At 32.1% G+C, this 11,390-nt stretch overlaps 1 long non-coding RNA gene across 1 annotated transcript; it reads left to right on the top strand.

The window, feature by feature from the left end:
- The first annotated feature begins 3,595 nt into the window (after positions 1-3,595).
- On the top strand, positions 3,596-10,335 carry LOC109120770 (uncharacterized). The gene is made up of 3 exons (XR_002028197.3): positions 3,596-3,729; positions 5,973-6,035; positions 10,115-10,335. It is a non-coding gene; the product is annotated as an uncharacterized lncRNA (long non-coding RNA).
- Positions 10,336-11,390: the final 1,055 nt, after the last annotated feature.

Below are 11,390 nucleotides of genomic sequence, written 5' to 3'. Positions count from 1 at the left end.
CGAATTAATACATTTTCAAATAATGAACTAAGTGGTTATGTAAGAAAGGGATACTTGCCCAGGACAAACCCAACTCTTGTTTAAAGGCTCACTAAGTCAAATACAAATTATGCATAAGTGGAATCTTCTAGAGATAAATATGTCTATATTCTAGTTTTAATAGGTTCAAACCTGAAGGAGATAGGTATCTAGACTGGCTTACACAAGTGGACAACTCGAGCTAGAGAGGGACAAATAATTGATAGTAACGCTATTTCAACTTCATTGTTGGTCCAGTTCCGCCGAACATATGCAACTAAAAATCCTTCACTAGAACTCTAGCTTTATCTCAACAAGAATGTTGGATGCATAGTTGATCTTGTGACAAGATATAAAGTATGTTCACAGAGTAAGAAGAGATGCACGAAAGAAAACATGTATAATAAAATTCATTAATATTAAATTAATAAATGAACAACAAGTAGCACATATTACTGTCATAGACAATATATCAAAAAATTAATAATAAAATCAAGTAAAAGTGAATATAATAAAACTCGAATTCTAGTTATTCCTCAGCGAGTGGTCAAAGATGTCTCACAGCTTTTTCGTGAGGCAAAAGGATTTTTTCAATTTAAATAATGTTATTGATTAAGGGATTAGTTTATTTTTTAGATTCGTGACTTGAAATTGAATGATGGTATTCATAGTCACCTTTTTTTTAATCCCTAATCAAAAGAAAATTACTCTTAAATTTATTTTGAGAACTAAAAATTGGGTTAAAGAATTTTGGTGACCAGACATCCCTCGACTTCCGTATTTCTAGAACGATTGCTTTTCAATTATACATAGATTTTTTTTGGATGTATTATTTCAGGCCATTATTTGTTAGCATTCTTGGTTTTGACAAGTAATAACTTAGAAGCATAATTGTTTTCTTCTATTGAGAGCATCATCTAATATTCTCAGTTTAAAAAATTTAGTTTAACTTTAATAAGTTTGACAATAAAAATAATTTGGCTAAAGTGAGTAGCTTCCTTAAATTTCTTTTTAGTGCATTTTTCAAAAAATATGGCAAATATGTGTAATCGCATTTTTAGTTGAAACAAATATTGTTTAACATGCCTTAAACACATCTAATATTATAAGAAAATATTAGTTCTTCATGAATAAAATCAAATAAAGTAATAATGTAAATCTAAACTTCTAGCATGCCATATAAATTTTTTAATATCTTTTATTCTTTTATTGTATTTACTCTCAAAAGTTAACGTAGACCAACACATATTTTTTTTCTTTTAATCTTAAAGTTACTAGGATAATAGCATGTACATATTATAATTTGTTACTAATCCAACAAAATCATGACGAATTGCTATAATAAATCTCAGTCTTTATTTGATAAATAAAATAACGATAATTTTTTGAGCCCAATATTTTGTTCTAATCATTATTCGTATCGAAATGAAGGAAAGAATAACGCCAAAATCCATTCATTTTAAGAGATCACAACTAATGAATAAAATAAATAAATAAAAGTAATGCTACCTTCATTCATTAAAGAAATATGGCGCTTAACATATCATTCATTTTAATCAAATTATGAATTCATTAAAGAGATTTGACACTAAACATATCATTCATTTTAATCAAATTGTAAATTCATTAAAGAGATATGACACTTAACATATCATTCATTTTAATCAAATTATAAATAAACAAAAGTGTAAGCAAACATATGACATAGTTACGTCAAATTTCATGAATAAAATAAAGAAATAAAATAAATTTTAACATTATGTAAATAAGATAAGATCTGTAAGATCTTGACTGAAGATCGATTAAAACACCCACGAATCTTTTATAGGTTGTTTGTGATGGTATATGCATTTGTTTTTATATGAAAATAATGGGTAACAAAGAAAAGATGTGAATGTTCGATTATTATTTGAAAGAAGAATAAATAAAATGGAAGTGTTTTCCTTCTTTTTGTTTAAATTTTTTATCGTGTATTATTTTCTTAGGATAGTGTAGAATTTTATGTGTTGTGCAGTCCGTTGATTTTTCTCGTTCCTTCGTGTAAGTGATGTGTTTTGGAGTGGTATAAGTGTTGTTATTTATTTTTCCGTTTATTTTTCTCCTTCCTTCGTGTCAGTGTTGTGTTTTGGAGTGGTACAAGTGTTGTTATTTATTTATTGGAGCGTGTTTTTTGGGGGTTATGTGCAGTTTTGTAGTGGGTGTGGAATAGGAAATGGGGTGTTTGGGTAAACGTTGGGTGGAAATGGAAGTGGAGTAAATTATTTCTAATACTACAATATAATATAATATAATATTATATAATATAAAATAGCATAACATAATATAACATAATATAATTTATTTAATTGATTATTTTTAAAATAAAAATTAAGTAAGATAATAATAGTTATACATAAGAAATATTATGCCATCTTATTTATTAAACTAAAATAAAAATAAAACATATCTTTTTTTGTTATTTTAAAATATTTTTATAAGAACTTACTAAAAATATGACAAAATCAAAATATCTTACCAAAATATCTAGCTTAGCCTTTAGAAACATTTAAGGAATATAAAAATACTTTACAAATTTATGTTCGATAAAAAATTACATGTCTATACTCATATCCTCATCTCTTTCCTTCTACTCCTACTCTATCTCAAGGCAATGTGTTCCTCATGGTTCACTAATTGTTTTGGAGTCATGTGTCTTATATGTTCTAATGTCATGTGTCTTATATGTTCTAATGATTTCACTACTATGTATGATCTATGAAAAGTTCAAGAATTGAGAAAATAGGTCAATTTGATTGATTTCTGCATGTTTATATGCATATGAGTATGTATTGCATGTAGACTACATCATATGATGTTATGAGCATGTTTTTACCTTAGAGTTGATGCTTCCTCCTAAGGTATATTCATTTGAGTATGTTCTTAGTTTGGAGTGGATGTCTCGTCCTTGAATGTTAGCTTGGAGTTAATGTTTCCTCCTCTGATATGTGTATTCCATGCATGTTGGGCTTAGATTTAGTTTCACCCCTCTTATGATGTTTTGGTTACGTCTTATCTTGGAGATGATAATTCCTCCTTGGTTATATACATTTAGAAGAGCTTGCATTGTTGTTTGAGTTGTTAGTTCCTCTCCTACTCTTTCCATACTATCTTGAATCACATTCGCGGACGAATGATCTCAAGGGGGAAATATTATAGCGCCCCGTATATGAAAAAGGGTAAAAATAAAAATTTAAGGAGGTTGTCGGTGCAAGCCAAAGAGGCCAAGCACAGCCTGTTGCAGAGACCACGAACCGTAGGGTAGTCTTGACTAGTCACATTCAAGTTCATCACTAGCCATGAATCCATGGTATGGCCTGATCAGTGGACCAACCATGGTTCAAGGGCCCAAAAACCAAGTTCAAACCTAAAATGACAGTCATGTAAGACGGCTCATCGTCCTGTTCACGGTCCGTCGATTATGGCCATTGATGGTGGGCTGGTAGGATTTTTTTTAGGGGCATGGGTTTTTTCCTGTTATTTTATCTCTATAATACATCGTTTACCCTTCACTAAGACCCCTACATAAGTAATTTTAACCCCACAACTCATCCATTCCCTTCATTCTCTTCAAACTCACCAAAAAGAAGAACTCTCAAATATTTATTTCTCTACAATGCTTGAAGAAGAATTAAACATAGGGTTTCATGTGAAATCTCAATTCCTGCATTGAAGGTAAGTAATTGTCTTCACGGTGATGATATTTTTCATTCATGTAGTTCCCGAATTCCTCTATTCTCAAAGTTAGAAATCCATCCATGGAGTTCCCGAATTCCTCAATTCTCAAAGTTAGAAATCTCAAATTAAGTTAGGATTTTCTTCAATTGTTATGGGTTCTCATGATTATTGATTTAAATGATAAAAATATAATCTCTTATGCATGAATTGATGAAATACTATGATTTTATGATAGTTTCCCCGATGAACCCATGTAATCCCCATGTTTTCATGTTATGATCATATGATGAGAGATTTTGATTTCATAGGAAGAGTGTTATGAAATTATGCATGTATTGAGACAATTATATGAATTTATGATGAAATCCATATCTAATCCATGTTTTCTAAATGTTGATGATTAAATATTGGTTTTAAACCTTGAAATCTAGGTAAATATGAAATTATGTATGGTCTTATAAAATTAATGCAAATGTTTTATGGATACTTTGAAAGTACAATATCAATGATTATGTTTTTATTGTGGTGTTGTAAGGATTTCTCATGAAACACATAAATGTTTGATGTGAAAGATTTTCTCACATAATAAAGGATTCTAAGATTGAAAGTTCTTATGCCCTAAATGAATCAATGATTAAGAGCAATCCCAACGAAACCTATTTTGGATTGGTTACTGTATAATACTTTTTCATGGATTATGACTCATCTTGGATTGGTAACATGACGTGTCTTCCACGGATAACATGAACAAATAAGAAATGACTATTTCGTGGAATTTATGCTTAGCATGGATAGGATATTGAGATGGAAGATCTCACGTTAGTAGAGACCAAGTTTTATAAATCAATCTCCTTACCATACATATGTGCCCCGATAGGATGATTGTACATATATACATTAGCTAATTAATCCACCTAAGCTAGAAGTTCATGGTCCTTACCTTGAGAAGTAGGATAACCCTTTTCGGTGTGGGAGAAAGAGAGGGGTCATGTTATAGATAACATGCTTTTTATGTAAGTTAAGTCTACTTCCCAAATTAAAAATGTCATGAACCAAGCCGACGTAATTAGTACCCAAACTTACAAGATGGTGAGAGAACAACAACTACTATCCACTTAAAGAAATTATTCAAAAACTAAGGCATTTAAGTTATAGAAGCAATAATACAGAAATCAATAAATAATTGCTGATTACCCGGAGTACTAACATTTTTATGAACCGTAGATCAGAATCATGATCCAAACTAGTCAATTTAGGAGTAATTACACCATAGAATCTATCAAGAAACCCTCTCCCATAAACATTAACCCATTCAATTACGTTCTACGGATTAAAAAGTTTATTCAGGAAGAAAAAACATTCCTTTAGCTTCAAGAATGATGAAAGCTCAGGGGTCGTTCTTTAGCTCTAAAAGTTGCCGAGTGTCAAATAAGTTCATTTAGAGGTTTTATTACGATTTTATTCGCGAATTTCCCCCTACATCGACACTAATACCGCTGTAGCGTCATAAATTCCGATGTAGCATTTTTTCGAACCAGTGAGCCTTATTGCAAAAATCCAAAAAATCTACAATTTCCAATCCTCATCACTCTACTAGAGCGGAATGGCTGTAGCGGCACAAATCCCGCTAGAGCAGCCAAAAGTGAGATAGAAACTTTTCTAGAGAAATTCAATTCCTCTTTTTTTACAACACTCTTATCCTACTATGCACATTACAAACCCTTCATGCTAAGATCAATTCTCTGAGCTTTATTTATCAAAATTCAATTTTTTTCAATTAATACGGATTCCTTAGCGAGATATCTAACCGATTATGCAATAGATTTCATATCTACTCCACTTAATTGCTAAAAGATTTCCCTATAGGTTGATGACTCTAATTTCTTCAAAATCTGGACAAGGTTAGAAAACTCCAACACTACGAAGAGGTTTTTTTGGTCCTAACTTTTCCCTCGTTGACATTTTTATAAGGAAGGAACCCGGTCTTTGCAAATGACGAACTAAGGTTACTTTAAGAAGTATCTCATATGTGTTCAAAGGTTCCAAATGATGTTATCTTGCATTGACAATGTTTTACGACTTATATTTTCTAACCCTTTTATATCATATTTTATCTTGGTCAGTTGCATGACAAGAAATTTCCTATTTTAGAATGATTTAATTGCTTTATTTATAGCTATAATACTTGGTACAATATTGTGTACTAACGTATACTCTTGCCTATATTTTCCCAAATATAGGGCCCGACAGTCAGGTTTCTCAATATCGTTGCAAATGGTTGATTGTGAGGTTCGAGAGCATTGGTGAGTACTCATGCTACTAAGGCGGATTTTCATTATTCATAGTTTACTTATTGCTTTTCAATTTTGGAAATGATGTATAGGCTAGACCCGATTTCATTCTATTTTATTAGATGACTATTCAGTGATTGTGGAGAATCGAGGGTTCATTGACTTGGATTAGTCATTGTGTTGCTAATCATTACTCACCTCAGCGCATACATGCGGTCGGTAAACTCTCCTTCTTGGGGACAAGATTCTTCAATTGTTGTCTTCCTCGTCAAACTATTTGCAACAGAGATGACTTTTCCCTCACATAGGTCTTGTTCCTCATCTTAATCACCTCGCAAGTCATCATTTTCTTGGATTTCTTCTTCACATCCCTTTTATTGATCTACCCCCTCACCAAGATACAATTCCTCTCCTTGAACTAGCATAGTCAAACGATTAAGACATTTAAACATCATATGAACCCATTCTTTACACTTGTGACATAAAATGACTTTAGAAAATTTTTTGGAGCCCTAATTATTTTCTTCCCTTGGTGGGTACTTTGGAGTGTTTCCTTCATAAGGCTTCTTCAAATCCTTATTTTTGTTCCAACTCGAAGATGTTTGAGCTCCATCCACCTCCTTGTTATTATTCCAATAATTTAAAGATGAAATACCCTTGTACTTTTGTACTTTAATATCTTTGTGTTCCCCCTCTACCACATTGTGCACTTTAGTGATATTTTTCAAGCTAGAAAACATGTGAGTAGTAATAATGGGAAATATTTTCTTGTTCCATACTTCGTGAAATGAATAAAGACATGCTCTTCATTTTTCGATGTATTGTACCTTCAAGATCAAATTTTGGAACTCATCATAGAAAGCCACAATACTTTTGCCTCTTGTCATCAAGTTGTACAACTTATCAAGTAACTCTTTGTGAGACCTTTTCGAAACATACTTGACTCTCGTACGAGATTTCGATGCGGTCCACGGTGGACAGTAAGTATTGAATGATACCTTTTAATTTATTCCCACCACATAATACAAAATCAATCAAATTGAGAAATTACAAAGCAACTTTTCTTGACGTCGGTCAAATCCTTGACTGAGAAGATTCATTCACAAACCAAGTCTGATTCTAGAAAATCATTGGGATTTCATTCCCCTTTGAAAGGTAGGAGATTAGTCTTGATACAGTTGATTCAAATAACAAGACCTCCATTTTCACCTTGGTCCTCATAGTTTATTCCTTGGCCCTGATCCACATGGTTGTTGTTGTAGTAAACTCTTTGGACTTCCCCTTGATATTGGTTATCATGTTCTTCTCTCAATTCTTGATCATACTCTTGATTGTCATAGGCTTTCAGTTGTTCTCCATCTTGAGGTTGGTTCCCATATTTTCTTCACCCATGTGGTACCAGTCAATTTTTAGTTTGGTGGAGCTTCTTCATTGAGTTGGGATTGAAATGATTGATAAGTATTTTGGACATCGGTTTGGAAATGTATAGGTTTTTGGTTAGACGTTTCATGTAATGCTAGGGGTGTAATAGAAGGAAAAATAGTGTGGTCGTACCCACTTGTGGAAACACGAAAATTAGCCTATTGGGTGGAATTAGTAGCGTAAATTCGACCCTTCAAATTGTTAATTCTATCATCCATCTTTAAACACTCACTTTCATGTTGGCCATTTTTCATTCCACTTTCTCCATTATCCATCCATATTCTCTATTATAGATTCCAAAGTAACCCTCCTCTAGGTGGTTGGGTTTCACTTCCAGTTCTCATGGTACCTAGCAATAAGACAACTCAACAAAAACAATAAAGAACATTAGTACTAGTAAAATGACATAAAAATCACTCGTGCTTACACACCTTTGATTTGCTCGGCTAATTGTCGCCTAAGCTCATGTCTAGCAGCCCATTTTCGCGTCAATAGCGTCCAACACTTTCTTCTTTCTTCAAAAACATGTGCTTTTTAATCATATTAAATGTGTTGCTGTTTTTGACTAACCTTTTTAATATTAATGTTTCGTGCTTATATTATGCTTTCTTTTATTTTGTTTGTTTTGTAACAACAAAGAACGATTGTAAAGTATTCACCTCCACATTCCTTTAAATATTAGGTCTATTATAGTTATTTAGTTTAGAAGGACATTGTTTTTCAACTAAGATTTATTTATTTCATGACACATTTTGGTGTCTATGAGAACTTAGCTTTTAAAGAAATTCAACTTTAGGAATAATTCTTTTACCGCAAACTTATTTTTAGATTCTTTTTCATAATGAAGTGTTTAAAGTGTGGTTTTGATAGCCTACGAGTGCACACTTTGATGCTGAGGGAAGTGCAGATTTTTAGACAAAATGCAGATTTTTGGTCTTAAAATTACATATTTTAGCTTAAAAGTTGCAGATGTTTTAGTGTGGAAATGAGGCTTACACATGCTCTTCTATGCGTAAAAAGTGCAGATATTAACTTGGAAAAATGCAGAGTTTTAAGCTCAAAGAGTGTAATCTTTTGAGCACCAAAAGTATTGTAATTTTGAGCCCAAAAGAGTGTCGAGTTTTAGCTCAAAATGTGTATGACTTGAGCAAAAAAGTTCAAATTTCTGAAATTAAAGATGCAGTTTTATTTAGCTAAAAAAATTGCAGATTAAAACATCACGTTTATGGGCTTTGAAGTATTGCAAGTCATATATTAAAATTCAATACCTTGAAGACAAGGTTACATAGTTTTAGAACTTATAAAAATGAGAATATAAGTTGGTAGAAAAGTCTTAATAGTTAGTCCTATTTTATATTTTACAATCCAATTACCTTTCTTGCATCCTTTCATAAGCTATGTACCTTGCAAGCAAATTCTAAGTGTATGCACAATAATCTTCATCATATATAAAAACCCTAGAATTTATCCTTTTTTAAAGGTTAGGAATCAAGCATCATGATCACCCCCATCTACCTCACAATAGGCATGAAAACAAGATTCTATGACTAGATAATCATCAATTACAATGCATCATGTTCCTATATACTCAATTCATTTATAAACATTCAAGAGATATGGTCATAGGGTGCACATGAGTTCTTGGAATATTTTCACAATAGAAATCAACAATAAATCCCAAAACATTCATAACTCAAGGCATATAAAACAACGAAAAATATTTTGTATTGGACCCATGAATAGATCAAAAGGCCTAGTTTTTTGTCACAATATAGAATTTGAAAATAAAAGTTTTGAAGGGATTCATGGAGAAAATAATCCATAAATAAACATCCCCATATCTTAATTGATGATTTCCCATGAAACTAAAGTGAGTAGCTTGAGAAATGGGTCTCCTTCTTCATGCTTCCGAATCTCTTCAATAGAGGTTGAGTTGAGAGAAAATTTAGAAAGAAGTGAGATTGTTTTTGGGAAATTTATTGAATGGGTAAAAATGTCTTAAAACTTACCCTAAATAAATATATATATTCGCCCCCTATATTACCCAAAGTATCCTTCACTTAATTGGCTGTTTTTGTGAAGTCAAATTTACTTAAAAACGACGCAAACGAATCTGAGAAGTGGCTGCGTTTCGCTGGAGCTATTCCATTTTTTTTGGAAATTCACTTTGAGGCAGTGAGTTTTGTGAAGGCCCCGCGTCGTGAGGCAATTTTTGCCTCTTTAGTGTTGAGGGTGCGATGCGTGGATGTCTTCAAATCTTCGCTGTCACAAACTAGTTTGGAAGCCTGTTTGCCAATGTTTGGGTCCTCCTCAAAGACTCTGTGGGTAGTCCTTGGGGAGTTGTGACTAGACGTTCTAACCCTATAATCATTATTTTACCTACTTAAAGTATTTTTACATAATTAAGAACTAAAATGATACCACCAAACACTCACTAAACAGAAGGATGTCTAGTAGTTCAATTTTGCTAGTTTCTGGACGTCAGGGTCTTCCTTCGACGTTTAGGCTCTAATACTTCCAAACAAACTTTATTATGTTATTATATGTCTTGAAACATCATTTTTGCGATCATTTAATAGATTAGTCTCTAGTCTTGTTCATAAGAATTCAAGGTGTTACAATTCTAATGTGATAATTCCATATATATTATCTTATCTCTAAATATGTAGGTGACAATTGCGAGGAGTTATTTGAAGTGAACTTGGATTTTATCAATCTTTCAAGAAAGTTGTGGTATGTCCTCGATTAATTAGAGGACATAAATATGTTTAGCTTTTCCTCTCAAAGACATTGTATTAGACTTTGTTATTTCTATTTGTTGATGTATGAGCCGTGACCAAAGATATTCATGTGTCTAAGATGGAGAGAAAGAGATATTCATGTGTCTAAGATTGAGAGAAAGAGACTTAGAATTTCTTATGTTTATCTATAAAGAGATTTTATATGATGTTCTAAAAAGTTTTAATTCCGCACTACTTTTAATATATATATATATATATATATATATATATATATATATATACGCATAATGTCAAAGACTTTTATAAGACCTTTGAGAGGTTGAATACTGTCAAATTTGGGAGCACCCCATAGAATTAACCGGTGTCGTCTTCCTTCAAGAGGACTAATACTAACCTCCTATAATTCGTCAATACAATTCATAGCTACATCTGCTTCATGACGTTAACTTAGACCTCTCGCTTACACATAATTTAAATTCATAGTTAGTATACATAGACTCCTCTTATAAGAAGATAACATAGTCTTCTACTTTTATGCCACATATATACAACATACATAATTGTGTTAAAAGGGATGTCTCATGTTAAACCATCTAAAAGGAATAGAACAATATGGTCATATCCCTTACACAAATGTATAATTGCCACATAGTTCTTGCCGCAATATCTTTAAACAACATGAGTGAAACGAGTGTCTTTAGACTATAACAATGTAACATAGGTAGAGTGATAGAAAGGCATCATCCTCCAACCAAACTTGGAGAAATTATGCAAGCCTTCCTTAAAAGTTGTCACAAACCTTCAATGACCGTAACCTAAAATGTTGGGGAAAAGGGGAGAAATAGGGTTAGCACATCACTTGTACTAAGTATGGAATCATTTACACACACAACATAGAATTCATGCTAAAAAGGACATTTGTTCAAAACAATGCCAAGTTACTTTTAAAAGCCTTATGAACAATCAAGAAAACATATAAGAAAATAATCACATATTCATTAAGACCATATCATATTGAACACAAGACCATAATACTCATGTTAAGCCAATGTCAACATTTCATATGCTAATAGAGTTCATAATCAATATAACCCTAACATAATATTTACAACAACAAAGCATGAATAAGAGTTAATGACATCATAAATTAAGCAAGACCATTAGTCATAAACCCACCATTAAGTCTACAAAGGCAATGACCAAT

This window comes from Solanum lycopersicum, chromosome 7 (genome assembly GCF_036512215.1).
Source record: "Solanum lycopersicum chromosome 7, SLM_r2.1".
Taxonomy (NCBI): Eukaryota; Viridiplantae; Streptophyta; class Magnoliopsida; order Solanales; family Solanaceae; genus Solanum; species Solanum lycopersicum.
The sequence above is the reverse complement of the archived record's forward strand: the minus strand, read 5'-3'. Positions and strand labels throughout refer to the sequence as shown.